The sequence below is a fragment of the Heterodontus francisci genome, chromosome 22 (assembly GCF_036365525.1).
Source record: "Heterodontus francisci isolate sHetFra1 chromosome 22, sHetFra1.hap1, whole genome shotgun sequence".
In the NCBI taxonomy this organism is placed as follows: Eukaryota; Metazoa; Chordata; class Chondrichthyes; order Heterodontiformes; family Heterodontidae; genus Heterodontus; species Heterodontus francisci.
In genome coordinates, this window is record NC_090392.1 from 31337404 (window position 1) to 31350994 (window position 13591).

Consider the following 13591-nt stretch of genomic DNA (forward strand, 5'->3'; position numbering starts at 1 on the left):
GGGGCAAGCAAGTCCATAGTAATCCTTAGTGACACAGGGGCCACTAGATCTCTTTTACTGGGAAAACACCTGATCTTTCCCCCAGAGAGTACAGTAAAAAACAGAATGGTGGTGAATGATATTGGAGGGCAGTGTATGCCTGTACCTTTAGACCAGGTGCACTTTAAGTGTGACCTCGTTTGGAGACCGATGACCGTAGGGATTGTCCCAAGTTTGCCTGTGGATGGGGTTGACCTGTTCTGAGGTAAAGATCTGTTGGGGACGAAGGTAGTAGCTTCCCCAATAGTGAAAGAGTGACCGCAGGAGGTCAGAGAGACAAGGCAGTGGCGGGAAATGGTCCCCTGCAGTTTACGTGCGTGTGTAGTGAATGAGGCCATGATCAAACCAGCTCCCCCAAAGGAGACTGACTTGGCACAGCAGGCAGATGACCATTACTGAGAGAGTTAGTACAGGCTGTCTAGTCTGAAATTGAAGCAGAGGGAGTCCCTGATTGCTACGATTGAAAACATGAGGTACTGATGAGGAAGTGGAGTTCTCCTCACAGGCCTGAGGGCAAGGAGTGAACAGTGGTTCAACAGTTAGAGGTGCCGCAGAGGTACCAGTTGGAATTAGTAAGAATGGCCCACGAGATTACAGTGGCCGTAGATGTCGGTCTATGAGAATCCAAAGCCTGCATAAGACAGCAGTTTGACTGGCCAAAACTCAACAAAGATTTAGTGGAGTACTGTAGGACTTGCCACATGTGCCAGGTTGAGGGGAAACCCCAACCTGCAGTGAAATCTTCACCACTAAGTCCTGTACCGGGGTTTGTAGGACCCTCCAGCAGGGGGCTGGTGAACTTGCTGAGAACAAAAGGGGACAGGCAGGCACATGGCTGTCAAAATGTTAGAAAGGACGGGGAAAAGGGGACAAAGAGGGCAGGTTAAAGGAAGTCCGGTCAGAATTCCAAATGGAAACCCCTACTGTCCGGTCCGTCAACCCTGAAATATTTGAAAAGTTGGACCCGACATCCTCCTATGTAAATGCAGACACCAGAAGCACCCCAACAGAGATGCTCACAGCATTTACAGGACCTTGCAGAGACAAAGAAAGTCCTCAAGAGGGCAGCGAAACCGTGAGGGTGATGCCTCACCAATTTGAAGTTCCACAGGGAGCGTTGTAGAATCTGGACAAGTACCTGCAAGCAGAAATTTCCCAGAGGACAAAGGGAAGATTAGCAAGAAATTCGCCCCCACAGTCAGGAGAAAAGGGAACCAACCATCCCTTCAGGTAAAAAGCCCTTGCATGACTCATCAACGCACTGAAAGAGATTACAGAATGGATCCACCCGCTGCCAAAGCCCATGAGCAGAACTCCAACCTAGGGCTAATTAAATCTAACCCTCCCCCTGCAGACCTCAACAGGAACAAAGAGACCCGAGGCAATCATGGAAATGAGCAAATTGAAAAACATCCCCAAAAATCAAATGTTTATTGGGATGCCAAAAAGGGCAGTTTAAAGCAGCACTGCTACCAAGAGAAGACAGGCTGTAATAGCTTTTCGGATTTCTGAATGAATGAGAATGAATGAGAGAGATGCATGTGTGTTTTTGGGTACCGACTCTTCTCTCTGGTTCATTTTAATGAAATGCTCTTTTAAAAAAATTGCATTTCATTCCGTTGGGTGTGCAGGTGTCATGAAGACTCCATCTGACATGAATGGGGAATATTAATTTTGCCATATGAACATTAATTATAAACTGTTGCTGGAATGAAGAGATGACTTGTTTAAAGAGATCAGCAGTGGCTGAAAAACATCTGCATACGAAGAGACAGTGCCTGGAGATAATAGAACTGCTCCCTGATCCAATTAACACAATTGGATTTTGATCACCAGACATTGAATGTGTACGAAAGCTAGCATTCCAGAGTGTCCAACGAGAAAGGAGGCACTGCCAAACCTGGTTCTTGGGAATGAGGTGGGCCAAGTGGATCAGGTATCAGTCGGAGAGCATTTAGTGGATAGTGATCATTGTATCATATAGTTTAGGCTGACTATGGCAAAGGATAAAGAGCAATCCAGGGTGAGAATATTTAACTGGGGGAAGGCTAACTTCAATGGGGTAAGAATGGAGCTGGTGTGAACAAATTGGAGTCAAAACCTAGCAGGAAAACCGGTAGATGAACAATGGGCTACCTTCAAAGAAGAGATAGTTCGGGCACAGTCAAGGTATCTACCATCGAAGGGGAAATGTACAGCAAACAAATCCTGAGCTCCCTGGATGACAAAAGATGTAGACATTAAGCTAAAGAAGAAAAAGTGTGCTTATAATAGATGACAGGTAGAAAATATTATTGAGAACCAGGCAGAATATGGAAGGTACAGAGGGGAAGTCATAAAATAATTCAGAGAAGCAAAGAGAGAGCATGAAAAGAGACTGGCAGCTAGCATTAAAGGCAATCCCAAAGTTTTCTATTGGCATATAAACAGTAAAAGGGTGGAAAAATGAGGAGTGGGGCCAATTTCTGACCAGAAAGGGGATTTACACATGGAGGTAGAGGGCATAGCTGAGGTATTAAATGAAAAATGTGCATCAGTCTTTACCAAGGAAGATGTTGCAACCCAGGCCAAGTTGAAAAACGAGGTATGTCAGAGACTAGAGATGTTTAAAATTGATAAAGAAGAAGTATTAGATAGGCTGTCTGCAATTAAAGTCGATAAAGCTCCAGGGCCTGATGAGGCGGATCCAAGGATACTGAGGGAAGTGAGGGTGGAAATCGCAGAGGCACTGGCCATAATTTTTCAGTCTTCCTTAGACTCGGGGGTGATGCCAGAGGATTAGAGAATTGCAAACGTTACACCCTTGTTCAAAAAAGGGTGTAAAGATAAACCCAGCAACTACAGACCAGTCTGTTTAACTTCAGTGGTGGGAAAACTTCAAGAACAAATAATTAGGGACAAAATCAGTCGTCACATGGACAAATGTGAGTTAATTAAGGAAAGCCAGCATGGATTTCTTAAGGGAAAATCATACTTACCAAACATGCTGGAGTTTTTGAGGAGGGAACACAGGATTGATGAGGGCAATGCTGTTGATATGGTGTACATGGACTTTCAAAAGGCATTTGATACAGTGCCACACAACCGATTTGTGAGAAAACTTGTAGCTGATGAAATAAAAGGGACGGTAGCAACATGGATACGAAATTGGCTGAGTGACAGAAAATAAAGAGTTCATGGATGTTTTTCAGGCTGGAGGAAGGTTTGTAGTGGAGTTCCCCAAGGATCAGTGTTGGGAACCTTGCTTTTTCTGACATATATTATTAACCTAGACCTTGATGTACAGGGCACAATTTCAAAGTTTGTAGATGATATGGAACTTGGAAGCGTTGTGAACTGTGAGGAGGATAGTGTAGAACTTCAAAAGGACATAGACAAGTTGGTGGAATGGGCAGACAGGTGGCAGATGAAGTTCAATGCAGAGAAATGTGAAGTGATGCATTTTGATAGGAAGAATGTGGAGAGACCTTAGAGAATAAAGGGTACAATTCTAAAGGGGGTGCAGGAGCAGAGGGACCTAGGTGTATATGTATATAAGTCGTTGAAATTGGCAGGACAGGTTGAAAGAGCAGTTAATAAAGCATGCAGTATCCTGGGCTATATTAATAGGGGCATAGAGTACAAGAGCAAGGAAGTTATGTTGAACTTGTATAAGACACTAGTTCGGCCTCAGCTGGAATATTGCATCCAATTCTGGGCACCGCACTTGAGGAAAGATTTGAGGGCATTGGAGAGAGTACAGAAAAGATTCACGTGAATAGTTCGATGGATGAGGAATTTCAGTTATGAAGATAGATTGGAGAAGTTAGGAATGTTTACCTTGGAGAAGAGAAGGCTAAGAGGTGATTTAATAGAGGTATTCAAAATCATGAGGGGCCTGAATGGAGTAGATAGAGAGAAACTGGTCCGACTCATGGAAGGAACGAGAACGAGAGGGCACAGATTTAAAGTATTTGGCAAGAGAAGCAAAAGTGCCATGAAGAAAACTTTTTGACGTAGTGAGTGGTTAAGGTCTGGAATGTGCTGCCTGAGAATGTGCTGGAGGCAGGTTAAATTGAAGCATTCAAAAGAGAATTAGACAGTTATATGAAAAGGAAGAATGTGCAGGGTTAAGGGAGAAGGCAGGGGAATGGAACTGACTGAGTTGCTCTTTCAGAGAGCCGGTGCGGACAAGATGGGTTGAATAGCCTCATTCTGCACTGTAATGATTCTGTGATTCTGTATCTGCAAAGATGGAGAATCCACAAAAACTCAGGAGTTTGTTAAAAAACAATTAGTCACATGACTAACCTGCTGGCCCAGCTTTGGTTTTGAACTGCTCACAGAACAGTTTGGGTCAGATTGCAACTGAACTTGGACGAAGACAGACTCTTTACTGCCTGGCTCTCTCTCTCTCTCTCTCTCTCTCTCATGAATTTCCAGATCCACTGAAGACACTTAAACGTCAAAAGAGAAGACTCCTGCATCGAAACAAGTTTGAAAGCGTCCACTGAGCCCCAATGAAACGTCAAGACACTACATCGAAATCAAAGGACAGGAAATAAATCCCAGCTATTTTTCCAAACTTTTCCCCTTTATTTTTTCTACTTTTCTGTCTCTCTCTGTACATGTGTTTATTGTGTATGCATGCCAGTGTGGTTGTGTCTCATAATCGTAGTAGTTTTAGCCGAATTAGACTTTTAAGGTTAATAAACTTACACTTTTCTTGTTTAAGTCTAAGAAAACCTGTCTGGTTGATTTCTTTGCCTTCCAATGGGAGAGCAGTGAACAAGGATTCACTGACGGGGAGCTAAAAACAGAGTATTTCTAAAAAATTAAACCCTGTTACAGTTAAACCAGGCAAAGGATGAGAGGGAAGCCCAACACCCCTTTCTCACCTGGTCGTAACAATGGACTTTCAAAACATGTTTGATAAGGTGTCATGTCATAGATTTGTGAGCAGAATTGAAGCCCATGTGATTGAAGAGACAGTGACAGCAGGGACACAAAATTCACAAAAGATAGAAAGCAGGAAGTAATGTTGAATGGTTACTTTTCAACCATGTGAATGTCTATAGTGATGTTCCACAAGATCTGCTACTAGGAGCACTGTTCTTTTTGATATATATTAATGACCTGCACTCGGCTACACAGAGAATGAAGTTTACAGATAACACAACACTTGCATATGCTGCAAACAGTGAGGAATATAGGAGCAGAAATCAGGAGGACATAACAGTGGGTGAAATGGACAAACACAGGGCAGATGGCATTTAATGTAGAGGCCTTCAGCCTGCTAAGATACTCTGTTGCTTTTCTCAACATGACCACGTTTGAGGCCTTGTCATTTTTGGAACGTTCTGGCACCTCATCTCGAATAGCCAACAGACAATGCTTCAACTCATTCCTCATCTGACTCTTCAGGACATTCATGACCTTCACCTTGTCTCATCCTCCGTATCTGAAGGCCTGAGGCTCATGGACGAGGACCTGTTGGGGCAGGAGCACTTAATCTCTTGGAGATACATGTCCGTTCTGCCTCATTTTGGTGCCAGTGGTGCTCTGGAGAGCAGAAGTGAGGGTGTGGCATATTTCTGCTGTTGCTGGACTTCTAGACAGCACCATTTGATACTGGCCAGAGTCTGTGTGTGGGTTCGGTGCATGGAGATTTCCCCTCGGGAATGCTCCCCACTGCCAGTCTTTGCTTCTCAGTAGTTACAATGTCAATCTCTTCTTCCGAGTCGCTGGAGCACGAAGAAACACTGCCTGTTGACAATGAACTTTCAGCATCTGAATTTGGATCTTCATTCTCTTGGTGTGGCCTCTCTGATAAGGGGCTGATAATCTCCAAACCAGAACCACTGAGATCCTGCAGGATTCTGTGCTCTGTCTTCTACAGCTGGAGGCAGGTTCTTTCATCTTTTCACTGTTTGGACCAGTATTTCTTTTGAACTTTCTGTCTTGTGACAGTAGGTCGAGCTAATTTCACAGCCGTTTTACCCGTGGTCTTCAGGCATAAATCTTGTGTTTTCAGCTCAGTTGCCACTATGTAATCAGTTCTTTATGTTGTTTTGTGCAACATCATGTGATGAGTGGATTTTAATTCATTGAAGATTTCAAACAGGTTTATTAACAACTAAACAAGTATATACAGTACAGAGCAAACTATTCACAGCGGGTTGCAGTTGCAGAGTGACTAAGGCCTGCAGTCATATGACTACATCCTGGTACTTAGCTCAATAGCACCCTGAGATCTTAAACAGACATCAATCAAAAGGTGATCATACAACACAATTTATCCACATTGATTTTTTACTTCCTCAAAGAACTCTAATAAACTAGTCAAACATGATTTACCTTTCATAAAACCATGTTGACTCTACCTGATTGCATTGAGATTTTCTAAATGACCTGCTATAACTTCCTTAATACTAGATTCCAACATTTTCTCTATGACAGATGTTAAGCTCACTGCCCTGCAGTTTCCAGCTTTCTGTCTTCCTCCTTTCTTGAATAGCGGAGTTAGATTTGATATTTTTCAACTGAATGGATTTTTCCAAAATCTAGAGAATTAAAACCAATGCATCCATTATCTCAGCAGCCACTTCCTTTACGACCCCAGGATGAAGTCCATCAGGACCTGGGACTTGTCAGCTTTTAGTTTGAATAATTTTCTCAATACCCTTTCCCTGGTAATGGTAATTGCTTCAAGTTCCTCCCTCCCTTTCAACCCTTGATTCACAATTATTTCTGGAACATTATTTGTCTCCTCTACAGTGAAAACAGTTGCAAAATATCTCTTCAGTTCCTCTGCCATTTCCTTATTTTCCATTATTAACTCCCCAGTCCTTCTCTCTAGAGGACTACACATGCAGTTTACTTACTCTTTTCCTTTTAAAATACCTGCAGAAACTCTTACTCTCCATTTTTATATTTCTAGCTAGCTTTCTCTCGTACTCTAATTTCTCTCTCCTTATTATTAATTTGTCATTCTTTGCTTTGTTTTAATATTCTCTCCACTCATGTGACCCGACTTACTCTAGATCCCTCGCCCCCACTATTTAGTTTAAAGTCCTCTCGATTGCCAGAACACCTGTCCCAGCATGGTTTAGGTGAAGACCATCCCAATGGTACAGCTCCCACTTTCTTCAGTACTTGTGCCAGTGCGCCACAAATCAAACCCATTTCTCCCACACCAATCTTTGAGCCACACATTTAACTCTCTAATCTTATTTACCCTGTGTCAATTTGCACGTGACTCAGATAATAATCCGGAGAATTTAACCTTTGAGGACCTGCTCTTTAATTTAGACCCTAGCTGTTCATTTTTCCTCAGCAGAACCTCTTTCCTAGTTCTACCTATGTCGTTGGTACCTCCGTGGAGGTGACAACTGGATCCTCCCTCTCCCACTGCAAGTTCCTCTCCAACCCACAGCTGATGTTCCGAACCATTGCACTGGGCTGAAAATCCATCGTGTCTGTGCCATCCATCAAGCACCTAACTATTTTAGTCCTAATTTCCAGCAGTAGACCCATAGCCTTGTCTACTATGGCGTTTCAAGTGCTCATCGAAATACTTCTTAAATGTTGTGAGGTTTCCTGCCTCTACCACCACTTCAGGCAGTGTGTTCCAGATTCCAACCACCCTCAATATTTCCTCAAATCTCCTCTAAACCTCCTGCCCCTTACCTTAAATCTATGCCCCCAGTTATTGACCCCTCCACTAAGGGAAAAAGTCTCTTCCTATCTAACATATCAATTCCCCTCATAATTTTGTCTACCTCAATCATATCTCCCCTCAGCCTTCCCTGCCCTAAGAAAACAACCCTCGCCTTTTCAGTCTCTCTTCATATCTGAAATGCTCCAGCCCAGGCAACATCCTGGTGAATCTCCTCTGCATCCTCTCCAGTGCACTCACATTCTTCCGATAGTGCGGTGTCCAGAACTGTACACAGTATTCCAGCTGTGGCTTAACTAGCATTTTATACAGCTCCATCATAACCTCCCTGCTCTTACATTCTGTGCCTCGGCTAACAAAGGCAAATATCCCATATGCCTTCCTAACCACATTATCTGACTGTGCTGATGCCTTCAGTGATCTATGGACAAGTACACCAAGGTCCCTCTGGACTTTTGTACTGCCTAGGGTCCTACCATCCATTGGAAATGGTCATCCATTGTAAAAGATCAAGTGCATTTGTACAATGCAAATCTTGAAAACTTCTACTAAAAACTTCTTTGGCCTCCTTGTCTTGAGAGACAATGGGTAAGCACCTGGAGGTGGTCAGTGGTTTGTGAAGCAGCGCCTGGAGTGGCCATAAAGGCCAATTCTCGAGTGACAGACTCTACCACAGGTGCTGCAGATAAAGTTGGTTGTCGGGCTGTTACGCAGATGGCTCTAGCCTTGCACTTCTCTCTTTTTTCCTGCCAACTGCTATGTCTCTTCGACTCACCACACTTTAGCCCTGCCTTTATGGCTGTCCGCCAGCTCTGGCGATCACTGGCAACTGACTCGTGGTCACTGTCACAAGACTTCATGTCGTGTTTGCAGACATCTTTAAAGCAGAGACATGGACGGCCGGTGGGTCTGGTACCAGTGACCAGCTCGCTGGACAATGTGTCCTTGGAGATCCTGCCATCTTCCATGTGGCTCACATGGCCAAGCCATCTGAAGCACCACTGGCTCAGTAGGGTGTATATGCTGGGGATGTTGGTCGCCTCGAGGACTTCTGTGTTGGAGATACGGTCCTGCCAGCTGATGCCAAGAATTCTCCATAGGCAGCAAAGATGGAATGAATTGAGACGTCGCTCTTGGCTGACATACGTTGTCCAGGCCTCGCTGCCATAGAGCAAGGTACTGAGGACACAGGCTTGATACACTCGGACTTTTGTGTTCCGTGTCAGTGCACCATTTTCCCACACTCTCTTGGCCAGTCTGGACATAGCAGTGGAAGCCTTTTGCATGCGCTTGTTGATTTCTGCATCGAGAGACAGGTTACTGGTGATAGTTGAGCCTCGGTAGGTGAACTCTTGAACAACTTCCAGAGCGTGGTCACCAATATTGATGGATGGAGCATTTCTGATGTCCTGTCCCATGATGTTCGCTTTCTTGAGGCCAATGGTTAGGCTAAATTCGTTGCAGGCAGCCACATTCCTGTTGATGAGTCTCTGCAGACACTCTTCTGTGTGGGATGTTAATGCAGCATCGTCAGCAAAGAGGAGTTCCCTGATGAGGACTTTCCGTACTTTGGTCTTCGCTCTAAGACGGGCAAGTTGAACAACCTGTCATCTGATCTTGTGTGGAGGAAAATTCCTTCTTCTGAAGACTTGAACGCATATGAGAGCAGCAGGGAGAAGAAGATCCCAAACAGTGTGGGTGCGAGAACAGAGCCCTGTTTCATGCCACTCATGATAGCAAAGGGGTCTGATGAGGTACTGCTATGTTGAATTGTGCCTTTCATATTGTCATGGAATGAGGTGATGATACATAGCAGCCTTGGTGGACATCCGATCTTTGCTAGTAGTCTGAAGAGACCACGCCTGCTGACGAGGTCAAAGGCTTTGGTGAGATCAATGAAAGCAACTGAGAGGGGCATCTGTTGTTCTCCTGTAGCTGGTGAAGGGAGAACAGCATGTCAATGGTGGATCTCTCTGCTCGAAAGCCACACTGTGGCTCAGGATAGACACGCTCAGTCAGCTTCTGGAGCCTGTTTAAAGCGACTTGAGAGAAGCCTTTCCCCACTATGCTGAGCAGGGAGATTCCACGGTAGCTGTTGCAGTCACCATGGTTATCCTTGTTCTTATAGAGGGTGATGATATTGGCATCGCGCATGTCCTGTGGTTCTGCTCCCTCATCCCAGCACAAGCAAAGCAGTTCATAGAGTGCTGAAAGTATAGCAGGTTTGGCACTCTTGATTATTTCAGGGGTAATGCCGTCCTTCCCGGGGGCTTTTTCACTGGCTAGAGAATCAATGACATCACTGAGTTCCAATTTTGTTCACTGTTCGTCCAGCTCATCCATGACTGGCAGAGACTGGGCTGCATTGATATGCAAACTATGACATCAAAAAGATGGGAAATTCATCTTTGCAGTGGCACACCGTAAAAGGCTGCACTCGACCAACAGCAGGGCCAAGTCAGTCATAGAAAGATCCAGCCCTGAAACAGGCACTTTGGCCCAGCAAGTCTGTGCCGACCATCAACCACCCATTTATACTAATCCTACATTAATCCCATATTCCCTACTACATCCCCACCTTCCCTCAATTCTCCTACCACCTACCTATACTAGGGGCAATTTACCTATCAACCTGCAAGTCTTTGGCTGTGAGAGGAAACCAGAGCACCCAGCAGAAACCCATGCGGTCACAGGTAGAACTTGCAAACTCCGCACAGGTAGTACCCAGAACTGAACTTGGGTTGCTGGAGTTGTGAGGCTGCAGTGCTAACCACTGAGCCATTGTGCCACCTGTTGTACCAAAATTCATTTGTCCAGAGAGCGACAAAAACATACCCGCTCCCAAGAAATCTGAAATTACAGACAAATACGTGAGTGTCTGTTGCAAGGATATTCGACTTTCCAAACTGTCTCTGCTGATGGGTTTGTTGAGTTAGCACAAGAGCTTATCAATGTGGGTGCTGCCTACGGTCGAGTATCAGCATCAAGTTTGTTACCAAATCCAAGTACAGTTTCAAGAAAATGTCGTGATGTGGTCGAAGAAAAGAGAAAACAATTAATTTCTCAGATAACTGACATAATGAAGGAAGTGAATGTGGGAATGACAACTGACATGTCGATGTGTAAAATCCATTATATAACTTGTCATTACATCACAGCAGATTTTCAACTAATGCCAAAGTTTTAACAACAGCAATGTTTCCACTGGAGGACACCAAAACTGGCAAAAACATCAGGCATGAGATTTTAAAGCTGCTAGTGAATACTATTGGATTCGACCCAGCAAATTTAAATATATTAGTCTGGGTGACAGATCAAGGTCCGAACATAGTGCTAGCTCTTAGACCATATCGACATCGGGACCACGTATGTAACACAGTCCTTCGTCATTCACCTGATCCAAAGGAATTAGCTTCCAAAGCTCCGGATGTTGTAGAAACTTTCCAACATACCAAAGCCTTGGTGAGACAGTAGCCTAAAACTTTAAATCCAATGGGAGAAACGAGGTACAGTACTATATATCCAACACTGATATCAATTCAGGATATTTATCATGAGCTGCACGAGAAACTGGAACAGTGTGGGGATAATGACAGTTTTTGCTTGATTTCCTTTGACCATTTTCTGAAGCTCAGAGGGAACTCGAGGGAGACCAATATCCTCCATTGAACCTGTTAATTCTGTGGTTTGAGAAACTAGAACGACTCTGTATGCCACTTTCTTCAGATACTCCAATGCAAGTAGTTGTCAGGCAAGGGCACAGAGAGTGGTTTCTGGAAATAGTTGAAGTAAATGACGTGCACAAGATAGCAACATTTCTCTGGCCTAAATTTAATCAGCTGCGAATGTTGTCCTGCCATGAAAGGGACAAAGTTCATTCTGAAGTACGCGGACGTATCAAACAACTCTAAAACAGAAGACCCTGTGAGGGAAACAAAATTGGTTGACGATGAACGTACAGCTGCCAAAAATGCAGGGACTGGATTTGGTAAATGGGAGAATGTCCATGAAGAAGTGGACACAAATGATGAAGTGCAACAGTACACAGCACAGAGGCCTGCTGTCTTTGCTGAGTTAGCGATGGCAAACAGGTGTGACCTGTTAGGCTAGTGGAAGGAACACAGTGTTGCAGACGCTAAATTGACCAGGCTGGCTAGAAGTCTAGTTTGCATTCCGGCGAGCAGTAGCAGCAGTGAGAGGAATTTCAGCATAGCTGGAAGGACAATCGAGCAGCGGAAAACTGCCCTTAAGCATTCCACTGTAGACTCTATTCTTTTTTTACATGACAATTTCTAACACCATTTGTTCTTTTCTTTTTTTTGCTATGTCTGTAACTGAGACTACTAAATCAAATGTTCACTTAACACCCTATTGGGTGCTTTGTTGGAGTAGGCTATTTGTTTTCTTTTCAATCCACGTTTTGACATGATTTGTTTCTGTTTTATCTGGTTATTATCACAGTGCGGTTTGTGGGAGCTTGTTGTGGGCAATAGCTGCTGCATTTCCTACTTTACAACAGTGACTACAATTCACAAAGACCTTCATTGGGTGGAAAGTGGTTTGGGATGTCCTGAGGTTGTGAAAGGTGCTGGAGAAGAGCAAGTCTTTCTTTGTCGAGAGAAAGTGGATAATCTCATGAGAAGGCTGATTCAAAATCATGAGGGAGTAAAGACGTTGTTTGAAAGTCTCGGAAGAGACAGGCTGATATTTCTAACAGAAAAGAGAAATAATGTGTGTATTTGAAAGTTATATTCAAAAACTTAGTTTGGCTTCTAGAGTTGAGATCTTTAACTTTATGCACTCAAGGAGTTGGAAGAAAGATTTTCAATAAATACGTAACTGTATTTGGTCGCCAGTTGGGCCTGGGTCGGGTTTCAATTACATACCGGAACAGGCCTTTAGTACCAGCCCCTCGATGGCTTGGTGGGGGGGGGGGGGGGGGGGGGTCCTGTAAAATACTTGCAGGAGAATCCTGCCACGGCCCCTGATGCAGAGAAGGCCCCGCCATATTTTACTGTCGGCAGCGAGGTGTTGGTGCGGCCTCCCTGCCGATCAGCAGTGGGGCCTTCATCAAAATGGTTAAATCAATGCAAATAAATTGACATATATTTACCTTTTCCAAGTGGCCGTCTCTTGCTGATATTACGACCGCTGGCCATAACAGGCCTTCAGATCTCGGTAGGGAATTCTGAGGTGAGACACTGGTGGGGAGGAGGGAGGAGTGAAATTATTAGGGCAGGAGAATGGGTGTCGGGGGGCAGGTAAAACATTTCTGTTGGTTGTGGGGATGATGGGAACAGGTTGAGGGGCAAAGTTACAAAGTCTGGTGGCAAAGTTAGTAATTAGGAAGAAGAGGTTTTCCGGCGTGTAAATAACATGAAATGGCCATTGTGGGGGTGGGGGAGGGGCCTTGATCTGTGAATAAAGTATCCCATTTTACTTTGCCCACAGTGTGACTATAAAAATGTATTTGTTCCTAAGGGATTGAAGTCCTTTAAAATAGTGCTGGCGCCTGTGAGGTGGCACCGGATGGCATTGCCGGGATGGAGTGCTTGCCCACTCTGCGTCAGCGGGTATGGCCGCTCTGCTCCCTCCTTTTAAATGAGTCCCTGTGCGCAATTATCCCTGGGGCTCAGCGGTGGCACTTCTGTTTCTGAAAGCTGCTGATTTCAAAGCGCGCTGCCATGAAGTGCAACATGTTAATAAAATCGAATCCTGAATGTAACCGTGCTGAACTGGACCAGTACACACTGAATGTAACCGTGCTCAACTGGACCAGTACACGCTGAATGTAACCGTGCTGAAATGGACCTGTACACGCTAAATGTAACCGTGCTGAATTGGACCAGTACACACTGAATGTAACCGTGCTCAACTGGACCAGTACACACTGAA